The sequence below is a fragment of the Lepidochelys kempii genome, chromosome 8 (assembly GCF_965140265.1).
Source record: "Lepidochelys kempii isolate rLepKem1 chromosome 8, rLepKem1.hap2, whole genome shotgun sequence".
NCBI lineage: Eukaryota > Metazoa > Chordata > Testudines > Cheloniidae > Lepidochelys > Lepidochelys kempii.
Genome location: NC_133263.1, coordinates 76,576,367 through 76,594,846, shown reverse-complemented (window position 1 = coordinate 76,594,846; position 18,480 = coordinate 76,576,367). Strand labels below are relative to the sequence as shown.

Sequence of the window (18,480 nt, the reverse complement as noted above, 5' to 3'; positions counted from 1 at the left end):
TTACTGAGAGCACGTTTAGGTCACTTTCCTCTGACTTCAGACAAGTGTGTTTCTTTCCACTAGAAGTAGGTAACAACCAGGAGATACGCCAATTGTACATCTTCTTTCAGGGCATCTTTCCTAATTCCATTTCTGGTGAGTCATAAACTAATGCTGTTGCGGGAAGTGCTTCCAAATGCAGGAGAATAAGAAATGAAATGCATGGCAGCAGTCAGAGAAAATTAGCCAGAGCTGGCGCTAGGCATAAACAGACTAAGCAATTGCTTAGGGCCCCAAGCAGTTCAAGGGCCCCCACTCCATTATTAGTATGTGTTGGGGTGGGGGGATTCCTGATTAGGGCCCCCACTGGGCCAGCACTGGCTCTGAAACTAGACATATGTTCTGTGGTCAGAAGCACTTGTAACCGTGAAATAAATGTGATAGGTGTTGCTTTAATCCAATAGTGTGATTGTCCTGAAAATTGTCAGCTGAAGTTTGTTCTCTCTTTACCCCCATTCCTCATTGGTTCCCTGCTCTGTATTATGGTGCTGATTCAAAGCCTACTCTGAATTTAGTGGGAGTTGACTTCAGAGGGCCTTGGATCAGGCCCTGTGTCACTAGCTGGTTCTTCCCTCTCTCCTGATCCCATCTGTTGCTGTGTCATTTCCTAGTCTGGCAGTTGGTGGGTGGATGACCAAGAATCCTGAGTCAGTGCCTCATCGCAGTGGCTGCAAATGGTCCCTGTTACTGCACCTCTCTCAACCACAGTGGAATTGGCTAGTCTTAATCCAAGGGACCCTGGGTAATCTCTAAGGATTAGACAATGTTTTGAGGATTAAAATTCTGAATTAGAGCCTAGAGCTGGAGACAGACATCTTGCTGAAATGTGGCATACTTTGTGATGCAAGCAGTGTGGGAGCCCAGAGAAATAGACTCTAAAACCAGTTTCCAAGATACGTACTAACGAACACCTGATTATTCAATCAAAATGTTTCTTTTGTAAAATACAAAGAATATAAGGTTTTCTTCTGCCTGTTAAAGAGACAATTTACAATTAAAAATGATTAAGTTCCTTGTCTTCATGCAGTTGCTTCTTGTTTTCACGTAGTTTTATAAATAATTTGTAGTATTACTAATAATGCACTTGAGTAGTAATATTTTTTTTTTAAAATGAGCTTTTCACATTTTAGGCTGTTTCTATTTTTGTATTTCTTTCAACAGTGAAACTAGATTACTCAGTTTTGTTTTTGTTTCTGTTCAGTTCCATTTCCCTGGTTCTTCTATATTATCACAATGCCAAACATTGCAGGGGGAGGCTAACATCAAAACAATTTTTTCCCCCACTGAAGTGTTTAGAAAATACAAAAAAACTCCCTCTTTTCCCCCCCCCTCCAAACTCTTGGTTTCTGTTAAGACTTGTAAACTCTTTTATAAATTTGAAACTCTGTGAAAGTGTTTGTTTGGCAAAGCAGACTAAAAACTGGGTTACACGCTTTGGACCCAATCCTGCAAAAACATATGGAGGTACGTAATTTTCCACACGTGGGTCTGCTTCCCTGTAAAAGTCTTTGGCACCAGTCTTAGGAATGGATCTGCAAAAATTTACTGTTGGCCATACTGGTTGGCTTCCACAGGCTCATGTTTTTAGTGAGGCTACGTCTACACTAGAAACTTCAAAGCGCCACCTTGGGAGCGCTCCCACTGCAACGCTTTGAAGTGTGAGTGTGGTCACGTGCGAGGGCTGGGAGAGAGCTCTCCCAGCACTCCTGGTAATCCACCTCCACGAGGGGAATAGCTCTGAGCGCTGGGAGCGTGGCTCCGAGTGCTGGGAGCCTGTCCACACTAGTCCTTTAAAGTGCTCAAACTTGCTGTGCTCGGGGGTGATTTTTCACCCTCCTGAGCCAACAAGTTAGAGCGCTATAAAATGTAAGTGTAGACAAGCCCTAAGTGTTTGCAGGAGTGGGCCCTTAAATCATGTTTGAACACCGGACTGACATTTTCCAGTGTGATATCTGCCTCCAGCACTAGGCTCAGAAAAGCCCATTGTAATTCGTTGTTTTAAATAAATATCACAGTTTATTCATGGTGACAAGTGCTTCTTACCTTGAGAGCGATGGGTGAGTGAGGTAACACCTATTTTTGGACCAACCTCTACCTTGAGAACATCTTGGGTCCCATTTTCCAATGGTGCAACTCCTTTGACTCAATCAGAATTACACCAGGGATAGATTTGGCTCAAAATCTCTTGGGCTGAGTAAAATGGGTGCAGTTTTCTCTCATCCACTTAGCAAGAATAGGCACTGATTGCCAAACAAAACTTTTTCAGAGTCCCCATACAAATTTACTAAAGAACAAAGCCAGCATTCTCAACTTTCAACTAGCTGAGAATCATCTTGTTGTTTTTTTTGACCTGTTAAAAAGCAAAGTGCGTCACAAGTGAGGTTGGCACTTTCTAACACCAGTCAGTAACGCTCATTTCCACATTGTTAATTTTAACTATCTGTTGCCAAAACTTTCTTTCATGAAAGGAATCAAAGCTCTTTTTCAATATCTCTGTATTCTTTGTATTCTTCCAGTCTTGCAAACTGGCTTCCCATCTCCTTCGTGGAACAAACAGAGAAGACTGTCTTATAGGACCCTGATTTAGCACCTCCAGAAATGCCCTGGGGCCTAAAAATGTATTCCTCTGTGGGAGTAGATTTGTCTCTTGGAATCTAGCACGCAAAGTATCTGTTTAATTCATCTTTAAGGAAGAAAAGGGGTGGTATTAAAGTGGTATCAGTGCATCAAGCACCTGCTCGTTGCCGCTGTACAAAGAGAAAAGGAGGACTTGTGGCACCTTGAGACTAACCAATTTATTTGACAGGTTTCAGAGCAGCAGCCGTGTTCGTCTGTCTTCGCAAAAAGAAAAGGAGTACTTGTGGCACCTTAGAGACTAACCAATTTATTTGAGCGTGAGCTTTCGTGAGCTACAGCTCACTTGAAGTGAGCTGTAGCTCACGAAAACTTATGCTCAAATAAATTGGTTAGTCTCAAGGTGCCACAAGTCCTCCTTCTCTTTTTGCAGATACAGACTAACACAGCTGCTACTCTGAAAACTGTACAAAGAGAGATTTGTTTCCCTTTCTATCCTTTTCATCTTATCCGTGTGAATGAGGCTATGAAAATATTGTGCTGATGCATTCTTTAACGCTGTTACTGTCTACAACTTTCTCTTTCTGCTTGTGCCCCCCTCTAAGCCACCAAAGTGATGTTCCATGTAAGGGTGAAGGGGACAATTTGTACTACTCCACCTTTAAGGAACAACTGTGGTACAAAGCACTACCACCCTAGAGGAGGCTGGCAAAAATTTGCCACCCTCTTCTTGAACAAAATGCTCTTTTTGGAAACAATGTTAGAGAGGGGAATGAGGAAATTAGCAGGCTGAATGCATAGGGCAACTAGCAAAAGAAAAGATGAGCAGAGCAGACACATCGTTCTGTGTAGTCCAGGATTTTATATTAAAGGTGACCTACAGAAGAGTGAGACAATTGAGCCTGTGACCTCTTTTACTGCTTGAAAAGTGTAAGGCTGTTCCTCCCCACCCCACCCAAATCTTAGAAATATCAGGCCTGGTCATTCCTAGTTTTGCTGGGGAACTTTTTGGAGGACCAGAGAAGTGAAGTGGGAGCTTTCTCAGCCCTCAATTAAGGGGGAGGAGATGTTTCACACTTTAACAAGAGCTTCTCTTCCAATGTGTTTTTTTTTTCTGATGCTTGAATTAAAAAGCGGTAAACAAAACCCCAATAAACAAGAGTTTGAAACAATCTGAATAAAAACCTGTTTCCATCTCAGTTGCTCAGGTTTGGCTGTCTTCATGTTGTCTTCCTACTGGTTCTCATCTAGATGTCTGATGTAAAGAAAGAAGCAAAGTTAAAACCTTAGGCCTTCTTTAGGCACTAGAAAGAAAGAAAAGTAAAACAAAAAGAGAACACAGTCTGATTTTTTCGTCTTTTTCAGGTGGCCATTAAGGATATATCTTCACTGCACAGTTAACTGGATGCTTAGCACTCAGGTTAACTTAGCCCAGGTGGGAGCATTCTCACAGCAAAGCCCTACCCATGTTACTGGATCCCTGTTTTCTGCATATCCATGGGGCATATCCTGTTGTTCTTTGTGCTGGGGCTTCCACAACTAATTGTGGGAAGACACTTTTCAGCATTTGAGTGGCTTTTGCTTGTATCCTCACTTTAACTAGGATTGGAACATGCCCTTGTTGAAGTGGAGCTGGAGCTCTGACCCACCCCGTCAGCCACGAAAATTAGCCCAGGCTTAAAGCACCTCCAAATCCAGTTTCAGAGGTTTTTCTGTGTGGTAGGATGGGGGAGAGTTTGTGCTAAAATGCAGGCAAGAGCCTGGGTTAACTCTGAAGTAAAGACATACTCTGAATGGGTTTCTCCATAAGGCTTTTGTTTTCTACAGGAACCGTGGCTTAGAACTTCCTCTAGCATTGTAAAACCTGAATGGTGTTAGGCCAGATTTCACATTTACTGGAGGCAGTACTGAATCAGTGTTGTTTTAAGAACTTATCTTGCTGCAAGATGATCTATGCAGTCATAGGAAAGTTATACAGTATTGTGACATTTTGGGGTTCACAGCAGACCAGCAAGGGGTTGTCACTGCCTGTCCTGTAAATCTGGGTGCTTTCTGTGCTATACTGCTGTGGCTAACAGCCCTGACACCAACTGCCAGCATTACAAGCATGCAGGTCCCACCCTGGCTTCACCAGTCAGTTACGTTTTGCAGAGTGACCCCAACATCCCCCCCAGTCCTGAAAATTCCCCAAAACTGTCTACCTCTGTAGTGTCCAGCCCTCTCCTGGACTGCTCACAAAAATTGTTAGTCAATATGCTGCAGCTCATTAATTTAACTGGTGTTTGACAAGCAGTCGTATTTCAATCACGCAACTGAAGTTGTTTATAGTAAAAGTGAAACCAGTTTATTAAACAAAAAGTCACATAGGTTTAAGCGATACCAAGTATAAGGAAAGAGATACAAGCAAACAAAAGTGAAAATATGCTTCTAAGACTAAAACTTAATTTCAGCAAGTTACAGTCTTTGCCAAAGTAGGTTTATTATCTAAACTTAGTTCCCAGAAACTTCAGCCCCCTTGGTTGAAGAACCCAGTGTCCTGTGATTTCAAGAGCTCTAGCCCCTTGAATCCCTCAAGTGATAACTCAAAGGTCTTTTTGCCCCACTTATATCAACCAAAATTCATTGTCTGTTTCAAAAGCCTGGAACGCTTCCTGCTGTTCTTCCCTTCTTGTGGACTTCCATTCCCTCTGCTGATTTGTATGTAAATAGGGCTCCCACTGGTTTTATTCCACATTGCTTAACTTACACTAGAGAAATGTAGATAGTTACCTTCCCTCCTGTCTGGGAGAAAATTATTTTCTCCCAGTGTTTAGTCACAGACTTTAAAGCATAAGATCATGGAGTATCCATAATTCCTCACATTGTATAAATACATACATTTCACAATGACATTGATCACCAGTGTGTCATAGGCTGTCAGAAAAGACCTTACTCTATATGCTTTTATAATACAGTACTGTTGTATACAATCGGTTAATTCAGTTGCTTATCATTTAAGGTACAGATCCCCTCTTTATAGACCAGTAAACCTTTGAAATGTATATTCAGATAAAGTTCCTTTTCTCCTGCTGGGAAGAGACACCATGTGGTCTGGCGAAGACTTAATGTTGGTTCCTTCCCGTGTTAAGTTGATGGCTTTGTTTACCTTTTATGTAAATGCATTTCCAGTGACTCTCGATTTACCTTGACGACACATGCAAGCAGGCAGAATCATATTCTGGGTGGGGTGGGGTGCCTTTTAAAAACATGTCAGCATGTTTTGCCTATGTTACCTATTCATACACCACACAATAATATTAATGGTCAGAGAGTTGTGTGGTTTTCTAATGGTACGTTACACAACAACTGTTAGATGTATTGAGTATGTCAGGTCTGACAAGTTGCTGACACAGAGTAGTGAACCACCCGTGGGCCTCTGGGTCACACATGTAAAGCCATGGTTCTAAGTAGAAAATTAATCCAATACACCACATGCCTTTTTTTCTTTTTTTGTGCGTGTTCTAAGGCCAGCTGTAAACACAGACCTCAAGATGGGGATGAAGGGGAACTTTTACACTAGTAGCAATTGATGAAAGGTAGATACCGGGGTAAAGCACATGAATAATTGGATGATCTCTTGTGCAGAATTACTGAAGTGAGGTGTGAAAGAGAATGCGATGTTTAAAGTTAGAAGAGGGCTGATAAATGAATGGAGATCTTTATGTAACTTTTGTGTGTATATTTCAAGTTGTATTTCTTAAATGTTTGTTATTGCTAATAAACTCTGTCCATAGCCTGTTTGTTTCTGTCTACATCCAGTACTCTGATCAGCAAGTAATGCATAAACGGATTGTAAATTAAGCTTTCAGGTCAAAGGTTTCAGCTGTGGGTATCAGTGTTATGTGCAAAGATATTGTGTATACAATACTTATCTGATTCTGATTAGTGCCTTGCATTGATGCAACTTTTGACACTATTATTCATTAATAAACCTTTCTGTAGTGTACTAATGCAAACATCCACTAATGATTCAAACCTGTCTACCAACTTACACAGTATAGACAGATAATGCTTTCTGCACAAATTCCCAAAAGGAAGTCAATAACCCTTTTAGTCTGACAGTTTGTATATTAAAAGTTAACTTGTTGGTCCAGACCAGTGAAAGGTATTACATTCTCTCACCTATCTACTCCCCCTCTCACCCCCACAAGCACCACTATGGCTACACTTTCCACATAAATTAGCAATTGCCTTAATCAAAGATTCAGAGAGGAACCAGACTTCACGCTTAATCTAAAATAATCTAAAAATACAAAGCAGAAGCCTACATGCAGAGTTCCTCACAATGACTGCTATCCAGAAACTTGCATATGCATGCTCCTTTTCCATTTTTAAAATATATATAATAAATCCTAAGCCTTCTCAAACAGGAAGACAGCCAAAGAAAGAAACATGAAACCTTTGAGGCATTTTTTTTTTCTCTTTAAAAGTTTTATTTTAGGTACTTGTTCTATAATCTATACAAGGCCTATTCAATATTTTATCTTGCCTAGTGGAAGATGGAAGATGGAGAATAATCCTGTTCCTTCAAAAATACCCAAATCTCTTGTGGTACAAACACATCTTCATGTCTCATACTTCTTTCTCTGCTTCAAAAGTTGTGATTCTAGTCATTTACCTAAAATGCACAGTGAAAAGGGAGTAAGGATGGGTTGTACAATACAAGAACAGAAAAAAGTAACACCTGAAATGGGGGAATGGATGTAAAAAGCATTAGAAGTCTGTTGGACTGGCACATCTTTGGTAGAATGGGTCATGGAGATCTGAAACTGGCCTTCTCTAACAGAGTTTTAAATCTATATTATTTAAAAAGTTGTGGACACGTAAATTTTGTTGTTAATTTGGTAAGGGATTAATTGTTGCTGAATTGAGATAGATCAATCCAAGGCACTCAAACCAATTTAAGATTGTCCACAACAGACATTTACACCAGTGTAACAAAATCTATTTTAAAGTAAGACTGAAATCAGTGAAAATTCTGTCAGTATACTAAACATCATGGCTGGCCCAGGTCAGGTGACTCAGGCTAGGGTTGTAAAATTGTGGTGTAGACATTTGGACTCGGTCTGGAAAATCTCTACACCCCAGTTCTATAACCCCAAGAGCCTGAGTCAGCTGACATGGGTCAGCTGTGGGTGTTTAATTGCACACCTTGTAAGGCTAGAGGGGAACAAAAACTCAGGATATTTTGAGGGCCTGTCTCCCATGGTTTTTGAATGCTTGGGATTAGCAATACTGGGAGAGGTTCTAGAGAAGGCTAAGATTAAGACTGGAGCAAGTTCATCATTATTTTTTTTAAATAAAAATAAAATAAGGAGGGCACTTTTGAACTGGCACCCGAGATTCATGGGATTATTTGCAGATGGTGATGTCCTTGCTGTACACTTGAAGCAGCATGGGTGAGGATGTTCCTACACTTGGAAAGGTATCAAAGTAGCTATTCCAGAATGTATATTTAATGGCTCAGTATGGACACTTACTCTGGAATAGCTATTTTTGGGACATTTCCAAGTGTAGACAAATCCTCAAGGGGAGTGCTGCTGATGAAAGCACAAAGGAGGATTTATGCAGAAGGGGAAGCGAGGCACTAGGGTACACAGGCAGTGAGGTTGCCTTTTTCACCACAGCTGCAATCTCACCAAGGTGGGAGACCATAGGATACCATATCTACCTCTGAACTGAGACTGCTTCCAGCATTGAGCAGTTGATGCAGCATAATAGGATATAAAGGTTAATTATCAGGAAAGATTAACGGGCCTTGTCACAGCATTCGCAAAAGATCTGGGCAGGTCATTAACATACATCATCTTGCATCCTCAGGGACTCTTAGTTATTGATTTTTTTATTCTTCAGATTTCGCTGATTTCAGAAAGGAGTTAACCTATGGGTCAGTCTAGCTTGCCTATCCCTCTGGACATGCTAGACCCCGGCATTAAGTATCTAACATGTACACACGCCTTAATCCTGGCCATACGCTGCGATATGCCCCACTCCACCTGCTGTCCCGCAAACGCCGCTACCGCGCATGCTTCGGCTAGCCCTGTAATATTTTTTTAAGAGCTGTGGCGATGGGTATATGTGCTTGTTATGTGTGAGTGAGCATGACTGATGGGAAGGGGCATGCCAGTGAGCAGGAGCCGTTCCCAGCCAGCATGCAGTAAATATGCATTGCTGTCTAGTGCATCTTTCGGGCAGCAGCGAAAGTTCGCATTTTATAACCTACCTTTGTTTCAGTAACGCAATTACCTGCAACCCCCTCCCACTGTCAGCGCCTCCAGGCCGTGACACCAGCAGCCAGAGGCCACCGGCAGCGGTTCGCTTTGAGCGCCCCTCCCAGCGCGGGGATCAGCCTGTCTCTCCAGCCAGCCGGCGAGGGGCAGACGTAAACAATTTCCTACCCTCCCGCTCCGTCTGGGCGGCTTTGCGGACGAGGCGGCTGCAAACTTTACGGACGGCGCGCGAGGCACAGCCTGCGGGGCGGGGGGTGCCGGACCCCGGCCGCTCGCGGAGCGGCGCGCGCGCGGCGCTGCGCGGAGAGGCGCGCGCGCGCGGGCTGCCGGCGGCTGGGGCGGGCTGCGGAGGCGGGTCTGCGGGCAGCGGCTGACAATGGCAGGGGCGCCCGGGCCGCCGGCGGAACCTCCTCGCCGCACGCCGCCAGCCGCGGGCTTTCTCTCGCTCTCTTGTCGCGCAGGAAGTGCCCGGTGGTGCGCGAGGCTGGCAGACATGAGGGCGTGACTCTCGGCTGCTGGATTCCCGGCCCCCCGCGCCCGGAGCCCGCTGCAGCCCGAGCTGGGTCCAGCTGAAGCAGGCAGGAGGAGGAAGAAGGAGGAGCGCAGCCGGCTCAGGTACAGAGACGGGGTTGGGGGAGAGGGAGGGAGAAGCAGCCGCTGCCCCCGCGGCCCCCCGGCAGCCCCCTTTGCTAGGCAACGGGGTGGGGGTGGGGGTCCATAACCTGGACCATAGTGTCTGCCTTGTACAGCTCCTCCGGCGCGCGGCGCACGGGGGGCTGCGCTGGAAATGGGCACCTTGTTTTCCTGGCTCAGGACTTCGCACTGAGCATGCTTCTTCCCTGTGGCCGGCTTGTTCCAGCCTGTGATCGCCGGCTGCTGCTGCAGCTTCAAGCCCTTTGTTCCTGCAGCCTCCCTAAATGATCTTATCACGGCCGGGGAAGCGGCTAGGGAGCCTTCAAGACAATGGTGGTGTCGGCGCGTTACCGGAGCGTGAGAGAGCCGCTCTGCTCCGGGGGGAGAGATACTTAAATGTTACTTTGTTCAGTTTTCAGATGAATAAGCACGGAGTGAGCACGGGGCTGTCATTTTTCTCAGGCAGCGATCTGAGATAGGGAAGAGCTAGCTGACCTCAGCTGCCTGTGTGGAAGCAGTAAGTTACCTTTAGTCTTACTCAGCGAGACCTGAGTGTAATTGCCTTTATCGGCTGACAATCGGAATTACCTGGGAGTCAAAGCTGCTGATCCAGACTTCTCTGGATTAAGCCACTAGGTGATTGATGCTCCTTGAACATGCCCTGTTCTTGTGATGGGCAAGATGCATGGGCAAGCAGCACAGGCCTTCAGGCTTTGCTGTCATCTCCCTTCCACCTACAGACTCCCAAACAGACTTCAGATTTCTTCAGCTGCAAGAGATGGGGCCCTGCTTCCCCATCTACATCTTGCCAAAGGCAAAAGCGAGCACCTTTTTCTCTAGAAATAAATTGGAAATAATGGTATTTGACAAGTTTGTTGTGCAGATCTTTGCTTTCCATTTTGAGGTTTAAAATTCAGCATCAGAATAATGATGATAATGAGTGTGAATAATTTCTTTTTTTGGAAGAGAGTTATTCTGAGTGGTGGGAATACATCAGTACAACTGTACTTAATCTCTCTATATAACAAACACTGCTTAGAGTATAAACAAGACTGTTATTGCACAGAATAGCCAATAAAAGGGCATGTCAAATGTATGGGATCATTCTTTCTTTTTGGAAAGCACTATTTGGCGTTTGATTGTTATACAGCCATGTAAATATACATGGCAGCTTGCCATGTGTTTGTTGGAGGCTGTTGCAGTAAAGATGCTTGATTTATGATGAAATATGTTTAATACATTTATACATTTAATAGAGCAAACAAATACAAGTACAAGGGAAGTCACATATCTGTGTTATGTATTCTTTTTGCTGACCCATCACTCTTCCGTAATACTGCCTGCTCTATCTTCTGAATGATACTGAAGGAAATGTAACTAGCCAGGGGCATGGCTAGTGGCTGCGCTAGGAAGTAGCTTTGATGGACATAGGTTTGGTGTACACTACCAATTTATGCTGGTATAACTACATCGCTCGGGAATGTGGAAAATCCACACCTTTGAGCGATATAGTTATACCAACCTAACTCCTGGTATAGGCAGCGCTGTGGCTCCCATCAACAAAGTTTACTGCCTCTTGGGGAGGCAGAGTACCTATGCCAACGGCATAGGTAGCATCTTCACTAAGCATTACAGCATCACTGTAAGTGTAGACAAGCCCATAGTACCTTTTTATCTTCTTTCATACTTTTGTTTGATAGGAGTTGTCGCCTTTTCACTAAACTGACTCCTTGACTCCTGGGTGTCCAAGCACTAAATGTTCTATGAGGGAACCTCATGAATGTGTCAGCTGTGTAAAGTGTTGTGCAATGATTTAGATATGATCTAAATACTCGTGGGGCATGTAAGTGAGATGAGACTGTGATTTGCATGAAGATGCAATTTGTTGCTGGTGTAACCATAATCTACAGCTGAGATACAAGTGGAATGCCCTAGTGCAGGAAAAGAGGGGCACTTGGGGTAGGTGTGGATGAGTGATTTGGCATATAAAAGGAGACAGGTAATATGCATTGAGTATGTAGGGCATGTGTATTCAAGATTACATCGCAGGCTTGTGGTAGTGACATAAGGGCAATTCCGTAATATTGTAGGATCTCAAATGTTTGAATATAGAAGGAGCCTAGAGTATTAAAGAGCATTATTAAAATAAATAGAGGTATGCCCTCCCTTTCATGCCCCCAACTTAATTCTGCCATAAAGTTGCTTTCTAGGTAATATGCACTGTTTACAGCATCTTAGACACCCAGGGTTGCAGCACAGCTTAGACACCCAGGTGTGCCTGAGTTTGTTTGAACACTTGTCTCAGTAACTTTTAAAACAAAAGAATGTGATACCAGCCTGACTTTCAGAACTACTGAAAACCTTTAGTTTCTGTTGATTTTAGGTGGAGTTTTAAGTGCTCGGCACTCCTGAAAATGCGGTCCATGGTATCTGATTATTTTTTTTTTTTAAGCAAGTGGGCTACATGCTTCATATACCTATAGCAGACCCAGCTATGACTCCCTGGGTGTGTAGGCTGTTCATGGTAGTGACTAGTGACCTGGTCATGTATCCTTTAGTTGCAGAAAGTCCTTTTTGCTGCTGTCATTGGTGTGTGTTATGTCAATAGGACCCTGCCCCCAACTCACAGCATACACAAGTTCTGCACTTAAGCATCAGAGAATGGGACTTATACTTGGCATCTTCATGCATGTCTAATTGACACATGGATGATGATAGTGCAGTTCACTGGCAGTTTGGATGCCAAAATCTGAATCAAGGCTCTGTTGTCAAATTGTAAGTACAAATTATAACTCTTAGTACACTTTCATTTGAAAACTGTTTACATTTTGAAGAGTGATTTTATGTTTTGTCAGAATTATTTTATTCTTTATGCTAACAGGGAAAATATATAGCCCAACCTTCCAGGACCGTGTTACTGGGGAGCTAAGGAAAATTGAATGTATTAGCTAGAGTGGTGCCTGGCAGTTACAGATTTTCTAGTTTTAATGAAAATGATTTAGAACAGGAAAGAATTTGCTGTGACTGTTTTTGTAAACTGAGGATTTGTACTTGCAAACAAAAGTTCCACATTGCCAGAAAGCATTGTTAGGTTTATCTACGTAGCTGTGCAAAAATGACAAACTGGCAGAATGATCCAACTTCTGAAAAAAACCCATAAAATAGCTGGATATTCTTAATTATTTTTGACAATTGTTGTCTCTTTAATTTTAAAAAGCAGTTAGAATGGTGTCAGGGCTACTGGTGCTTTGGTTTAGTAGGGACTAGTATGCTTAGGTCCCAGTCCTGCAAAGGCTGAGCCATGTATTTAATTTTATGCCCACAAAGAGTCCCATGGGCATCAATGAAGCTACTAACATATTTAAAGTTAAATATGTCTTTGCAGTATCAGGGCCTTAGTTTACATCTAGGACTGCAGATTTTTAAGACAAATTGTTTACTGTGTATATACTGTGGGTCCAGTTCTCAATCACATTTTCTGGCCAGATGTCCCACAGCACTTTTCTGTTTACCTGATTTGAATTTATTTCAAACTAATTTGGATCCTACTTTATTTGTCTACAGAAATGGTTCATTTAAATGGTCCATTGTGAAACTGAGGGCTAGTCTACACTAGAAGCTCTATAACAGTGCAGCTGCACTGCTATGGCATGTCTGGTGAAGGCTCTCTATGCTGATGGAAGAGAGTTCTGCCACCTCCGCCAAAGGTGGTAGCTGTGGCAGCGGGAGAAGCTCTCCTGATGACATAGCGCTGTCTACACTGGCGCTTAGGTCGATGCAACTTATGTTGCTCAGGGGGTGGCTTATTCACACCTCTGAGCGACACAAGTTTAACCAACATAAGTGTTAGTGTGTACAAGCCTGTGCCTTTTGCATTTTCAGTGAAATTTACAATTAAGGCTATGTCTGCGGTACCTCTTATGTCAGCAAAACGTATGTTGCTCAAGGTGTAAGGAATAAGCCACCCCCCCTAACTGACATCAGTTTAGCCAGGACACGTGGTAGTGTGCACAGTGCTATGTTGGTGGGAGAGCTCTCTCCCATTGGCTTAGAGCAGCTACACGAGAGATCTTACAGCGCCACAGCTGCGTAGGTACAGCTGTGCTGGTGAAAGCTCGCGGGTGTAGACGTGGTCTCAGTCTAGGTACATAACTCCAGTATGGTTAAGGAAAGGCAAGCTCCTTTCTGGTATGCACTGAGAAGGCTTGATAATTGAAGGAAATGGAGAATGCTCTGTTAGTGTAATTGGGGGAATATAAACCAGCATTCTTTTGATTCAGTGACTGGCTTCCTGCCCAACAGGGAAGAGGTGGTGGCTTATTCACTTGGAAACATCTCTCCAAATGAAGTGATAAACTAGAGTGTCTTTGTTAAAGAGTTTGAGGAAAGCTAGAAGCTGAATCTACAAGTAAAATAGCTGCATAAAAGGATGAGGGGATTATTGAATCGTTACTAGAAACTATATGTCTATATGCAAGGCCTCATGTATTCCACATGCAGCTGACCTAAATCCTGCAACGGGGCTCCCTAGTTTCTGCATCAGTTTGATGTGGCAGCAGATTTGGATAAAAATTGGAGATTTTGATTTAAATAAGAAAATAATGCAGCTAGTGTGTTATACCTTGAGTGAGTTTGTTTGTATTTTAATATGAAAGTTAACGTTATTCTGCCCTTACACAATCTATATTGAAAATTGGCAAGTCAATTCTGTGTTATAGAAGTTGTCACTGGGGAAGTGGGATTTTTTTGGTGCTGGGTAGAACATGTTCATCTTGCACCTGATAAGGCTTGAGAGGTAATTTGGGGGATAACTACATAAGCACATTTTGTTTGCTAAAAATGATCAGCAGTGAAATGAACACTGATATTTAAATCATCATTGTTAGGCTTCAAGATTAACACCCCATTGAGATACGTGGAGCAGTCATACTCGTGAGGCTTTTTCAAGCTATCTGCAGGCGTGGGTTGACTACACATGGCAGGTCTACACTGGGAACGTACATCAGCATAGCGACAGGTTTCAGAGTAACAGCCGTGTTAGTCTGTATTCGCAAAAAGAAAAGGAGTACTTGTGGCACCTTAGCTGTAGCTCACGAAAGCTTATGCTCTAATAAATTGGTTAGTCTCTAAGGTGCCACAAGTACTCCTTTTCATCAGCATAGCGACATCTCTCAGGGTTGTGAAAAATCCACCCTCCTGAGAGACGTAGCTATGCCAACCTAACCCCCAGTGTAGACGGTGCTAGATTGACGGAAGAATTCTTTCATCAACCTAGCTACCGCCTCTCAGGGAAGTGGATTGCCTACATTGACAGGAGAACGCCTCCTTTCCTGTTGGCGTAAGTGGTGTCTTCACTGAAGCACAACAATGGTGCAACTCAGTGCTGCAGCAGTGCCAATGTAGTATTTTAAATGTACACAGCCTAAGTGTGGCCATAGCCACAGTGCTTAATGTGATAAAAGAATCCAAATAGAAACCAAAAAGCGGTGTCAGTTTATACTCTGCTCACTGCTGGGTCTGGTCTGTATACAAATTTTCAGTTAGGGATGTGACTCTTGTGCAGTCCTAGTGTAGATGCAGTTATACCAGTATACCATATTTCCCTTCCTGTATCAAAATACGCCATACCAATATAAGCACTTCTGTACTGGTACAAATGCATCCACAATAGGAGGTTGTACTGGTTATGACTATACTGGTATATTTAAAGCAGTAGGACTTGTTTATGAAGATGAGGCTTTGGACAATTTTCTTTGCAACTATATTATAGCTAGAAATGTATATTTTAAAAATTATAAAAATAGCTTCTGTGACTGCAGAACGGTGGAATATGTAGGCATTAGCAATTATCTTCAAAATTAAATAAAAAATGTAGTTACCACATTTCACTGACCAACTCTTTTTTTTGTAATATAATTTATGTGGGTTTGTGTGTGTGGTGTGGGGGGAAAAATCAGATCCAGCTAAGGCATTATTTATATCTATTTCCTACCTTCTTCACTGTTCCTGTTATAACTTCATGGATCAGCTGCAGGTTTTACTTTGCTGTGTAGACGTACCCTATCTGTACAAGGTGCAGAAAACTTGGTGGAGGTGGATTGAGGAAGGCAACAAACAAACACAAAAAGGCCTGTGGATAAGAAGTAACTTGTCTGAGGATTTTGTGTCTCTCTTCTGTCACCAGGCCTGATGCAAGTTTTCGGTACCTTGTGTAGCTGGAACTTCACATTACAGAATATCAGTATTCCAGCGAGAGAGAAAAATAAATCTAATGGATTGGTTGTTCAGTGCATCAGTGACATCCACAGTTATGAAAACTTATCAATAACAAACTCAGAGTAACTGTGGTATCCTGAGTCAGCCTATTGTAATTTGTTTATGTAACACCAGTTTTAGTCTGTGCTGATGGGCTATTTTATTTCATGTGTCTAAGCCATGTGAGTCTTCGGCTGCAGCAGAGAGTGAGAATGGAAGGAAACTGTAGTCTGCTAAAACAACAGCTACAGTCATTAGTGCTGTTAACACCAGCTGCCAGGGGAAGGAAAAGTGGTGGAAGTGGTAAAGATGTATGTATTTAATAGGGCTGTCAAACAATTTAAAAACTTATTGTGATTAATTGCAAGATTAAGAAAATAGTCTCAATTAATTGCAATTTTAATCACACTGTTAAACAATAATAGAATACAATATAATTATTTTTGGATTTTTTTACATTTTCAAATATATTGATTTCAATTACAACACAATACAAAGTGTACAGTGCTCACTTTATATAATTTTTATTACAAATATTTGCACGTAGAAAGATAAACAAAAGACAGTATTTTTCAGTTCGCCTCATACAAGTACAGTAGTGCAATATCTTTATTGTGAAAGTGCAATTTACAAATGTAGAATTATTTTTTTACATAACTGCACTAATGAACAAAACAATGTAAAACTTGGAGCCTACAAGTCCACTCAGACATACTTCTTGTTCAGCAAATCACTAAGACAGACAAGTTTGTTTACATTTACAGGAGATAATACTGCCTGCTTCTTATTTACCATGTTGCTTGGGGGCTGCATCTTGCCAGAACCCACAGCCATCCCTCAGCCCTCTGGCCATTCCTGGCTCACCAGGGGCGCCATATCAGATTTTCGTTTGGGGTGTGTGTGTGTGTATTGGGGAGGAAGTGTGTGTGTGCGCGCATGCAGGTGCGCATGTTGGTGGAGCGCTGTCTCTTTAAGCAAAACACTCATGAGCCTGAACACTTTTTCAGCCAGCAGCAGCTGTTAGCAGCAGCACTCACTCCTGAGCCACCAGCAGCAGCAGACAGGCTCCCCCTGTTCCCTAACCCCAGCTCAGCGGCAACCATGTACACAGGAGAGGGAATGGGAACACCCTTACATCACCCGTTCTGGCAGGCTCCCAGTCCAGAGCAGCTTGGCCAGGGTAGGCTCCATGCGGGAGGGAAGGTGGAAGTAGCAGTGGAGCATGGCGGTGGGAGAAGGGGCGCCCCTGCCCTGTTGGCATGTAGCAGCGCCCCCCTGAACATGATACCCTGGGTGGTGGCCTCCCTCGCTCACCCCAAGGCTGTCCCTATCCAGTGGGGAGGTGATGGTGCAGGCGGTAAGGGCCTGGGCTCCTCCCTCCCCCATGAAAAGTGTTTAACTGGCTCTCCCAAATCGCTTCAGCCAGTGCCTCCCTCTTTTCCCGGCTGCTGCCAGTCCGGTCTTCAGAGGTGGGCGATTAACGCTTGTTTTAAAAAGAAGTGTTAATTTTTTGAGGTAATTGCATGCATTAACTGCTATTAATTGACAGCCCTAGTAGAAAGTACATGTTGCTTTAAACAACACATGGCTTTGTTTTCATTGTAAAAAAGGTGCGTATTTATATTGAGATATCTGCCTCCATGTAAAATCTTAATGGAGACAAGGCAGATAGATTTAACCTCATTGTAGGTAGTAAAGGTCAACCCAATACTCCTTACCTGGAGTTTACTTCACAAAGCCATGTCAAGGTAAAAACTACCTGTGCCTTGTCTTCGCTAGGATTTTACATCAAGGTAGCTATCAGGATAAAAACACTCCATTTATGCATGTCATAGCCACTTTTTAGGTAATAGTAAGAGATTTCACTGATCTGTGCTGGTTTTGTGTAATGAAGATGGATAATGGCCTTATTTGCCTACTGTTCATTGTCGTTGTTTTGATCATTCCCTGCATAGCCAAGAGTTCATTGGTTGTTAATAACAAAGATAGCCATGCTCTCTCCTAAAGGAGCTAGATGTAACTGCCACCACTTCCTCTGGTGATTTACCCAGGCTATCAGCAGAACCAGTTTTATCTGGGTTGAGCTTCAGCCAGCCAGTTAGCTCTTCAAGTCAAGTTTTGGGTTAGTCACTGGGAAGTGTTTGGTACAACATCTGGGTGAGATGAGACTGGTGCAAAACTAAGTGTCATTAGCAAATTGATGGTGTCCTCTCAAAATGTGCCTTGCATCAAAATGTTGCAGTTCACCATCTTAATTCCTAACTGTGTAATGTATGGGAAGCCCATCAAAATTGGGCTACACCTGCTCCATTTTCATCCTTTGCCCGGAGGGGACAGATTTTTATGGGTGTGGGGAGACTGTCAAAATAGGGTCTTACACCAGTTTTCACCCTGGTCCTAAGGAGGGCACACTTTATCAAGTATGGGCCACCCATCAAAAAATGTCCTGCCAGAAGTGAAAACTGGAGGGTGAGGCATGTTTTGATGGGCTGCCACAGCTGCTTGTGTGTCTTGGGAAAGTGAAACCCTTGCTGAAACTGAGGGCAAAATAAGGACAGGGGCCTCACCAAGGCTTCAGTACTCTTATGTATTTATGCGCATCCCGTATATGTGCTCTTTAGGAATGCTAAGTTTGCACATGCTCCTAACAAAAAGGTTACATATTGACACTACAGTAATACTGAACCCCAAACAGTGAAGGGGTAGAAAA

At 43.1% G+C, this 18,480-nt stretch overlaps 2 protein-coding genes across 9 annotated transcripts in view; one reads left to right on the top strand and one right to left on the bottom strand.

Moving 5' to 3' along the window:
- Window positions 1-9,491, bottom strand: part of LOC140916096 (uncharacterized) — a 69,510-nt gene extending 60,019 nt beyond the window's left edge. For all 3 annotated transcript variants that reach the window (XM_073357117.1, XM_073357116.1, XM_073357118.1), the window contains exons 1-2: window positions 8,899-9,491; window positions 3,799-3,868 (exon numbers count right to left, since the gene is read on the bottom strand). The gene's annotated coding sequence lies outside the window, so the exon portion shown is untranslated. The remainder of the gene's footprint in view (window positions 1-3,798; window positions 3,869-8,898) is intronic.
- Window positions 1-18,480, top strand: part of LRRC8D (leucine rich repeat containing 8 VRAC subunit D) — an 82,132-nt gene that overhangs the window by 3,176 nt on the left and 60,476 nt on the right. For 2 of the 6 annotated variants that reach the window (XR_012160419.1, XR_012160420.1), the window contains exons 1-2: window positions 4,227-9,497; window positions 9,928-10,032. The exons of 1 other annotated variant lie outside the window; for it this stretch is intronic. The gene's annotated coding sequence lies outside the window, so the exon portion shown is untranslated. Of the gene's footprint in view, window positions 1-4,226; window positions 9,498-9,927; window positions 10,033-18,480 lie in introns of those variants that run through there. 3 more of the 6 variants (XM_073357113.1, XM_073357114.1, XM_073357112.1) reach the window with 3 other exon arrangements.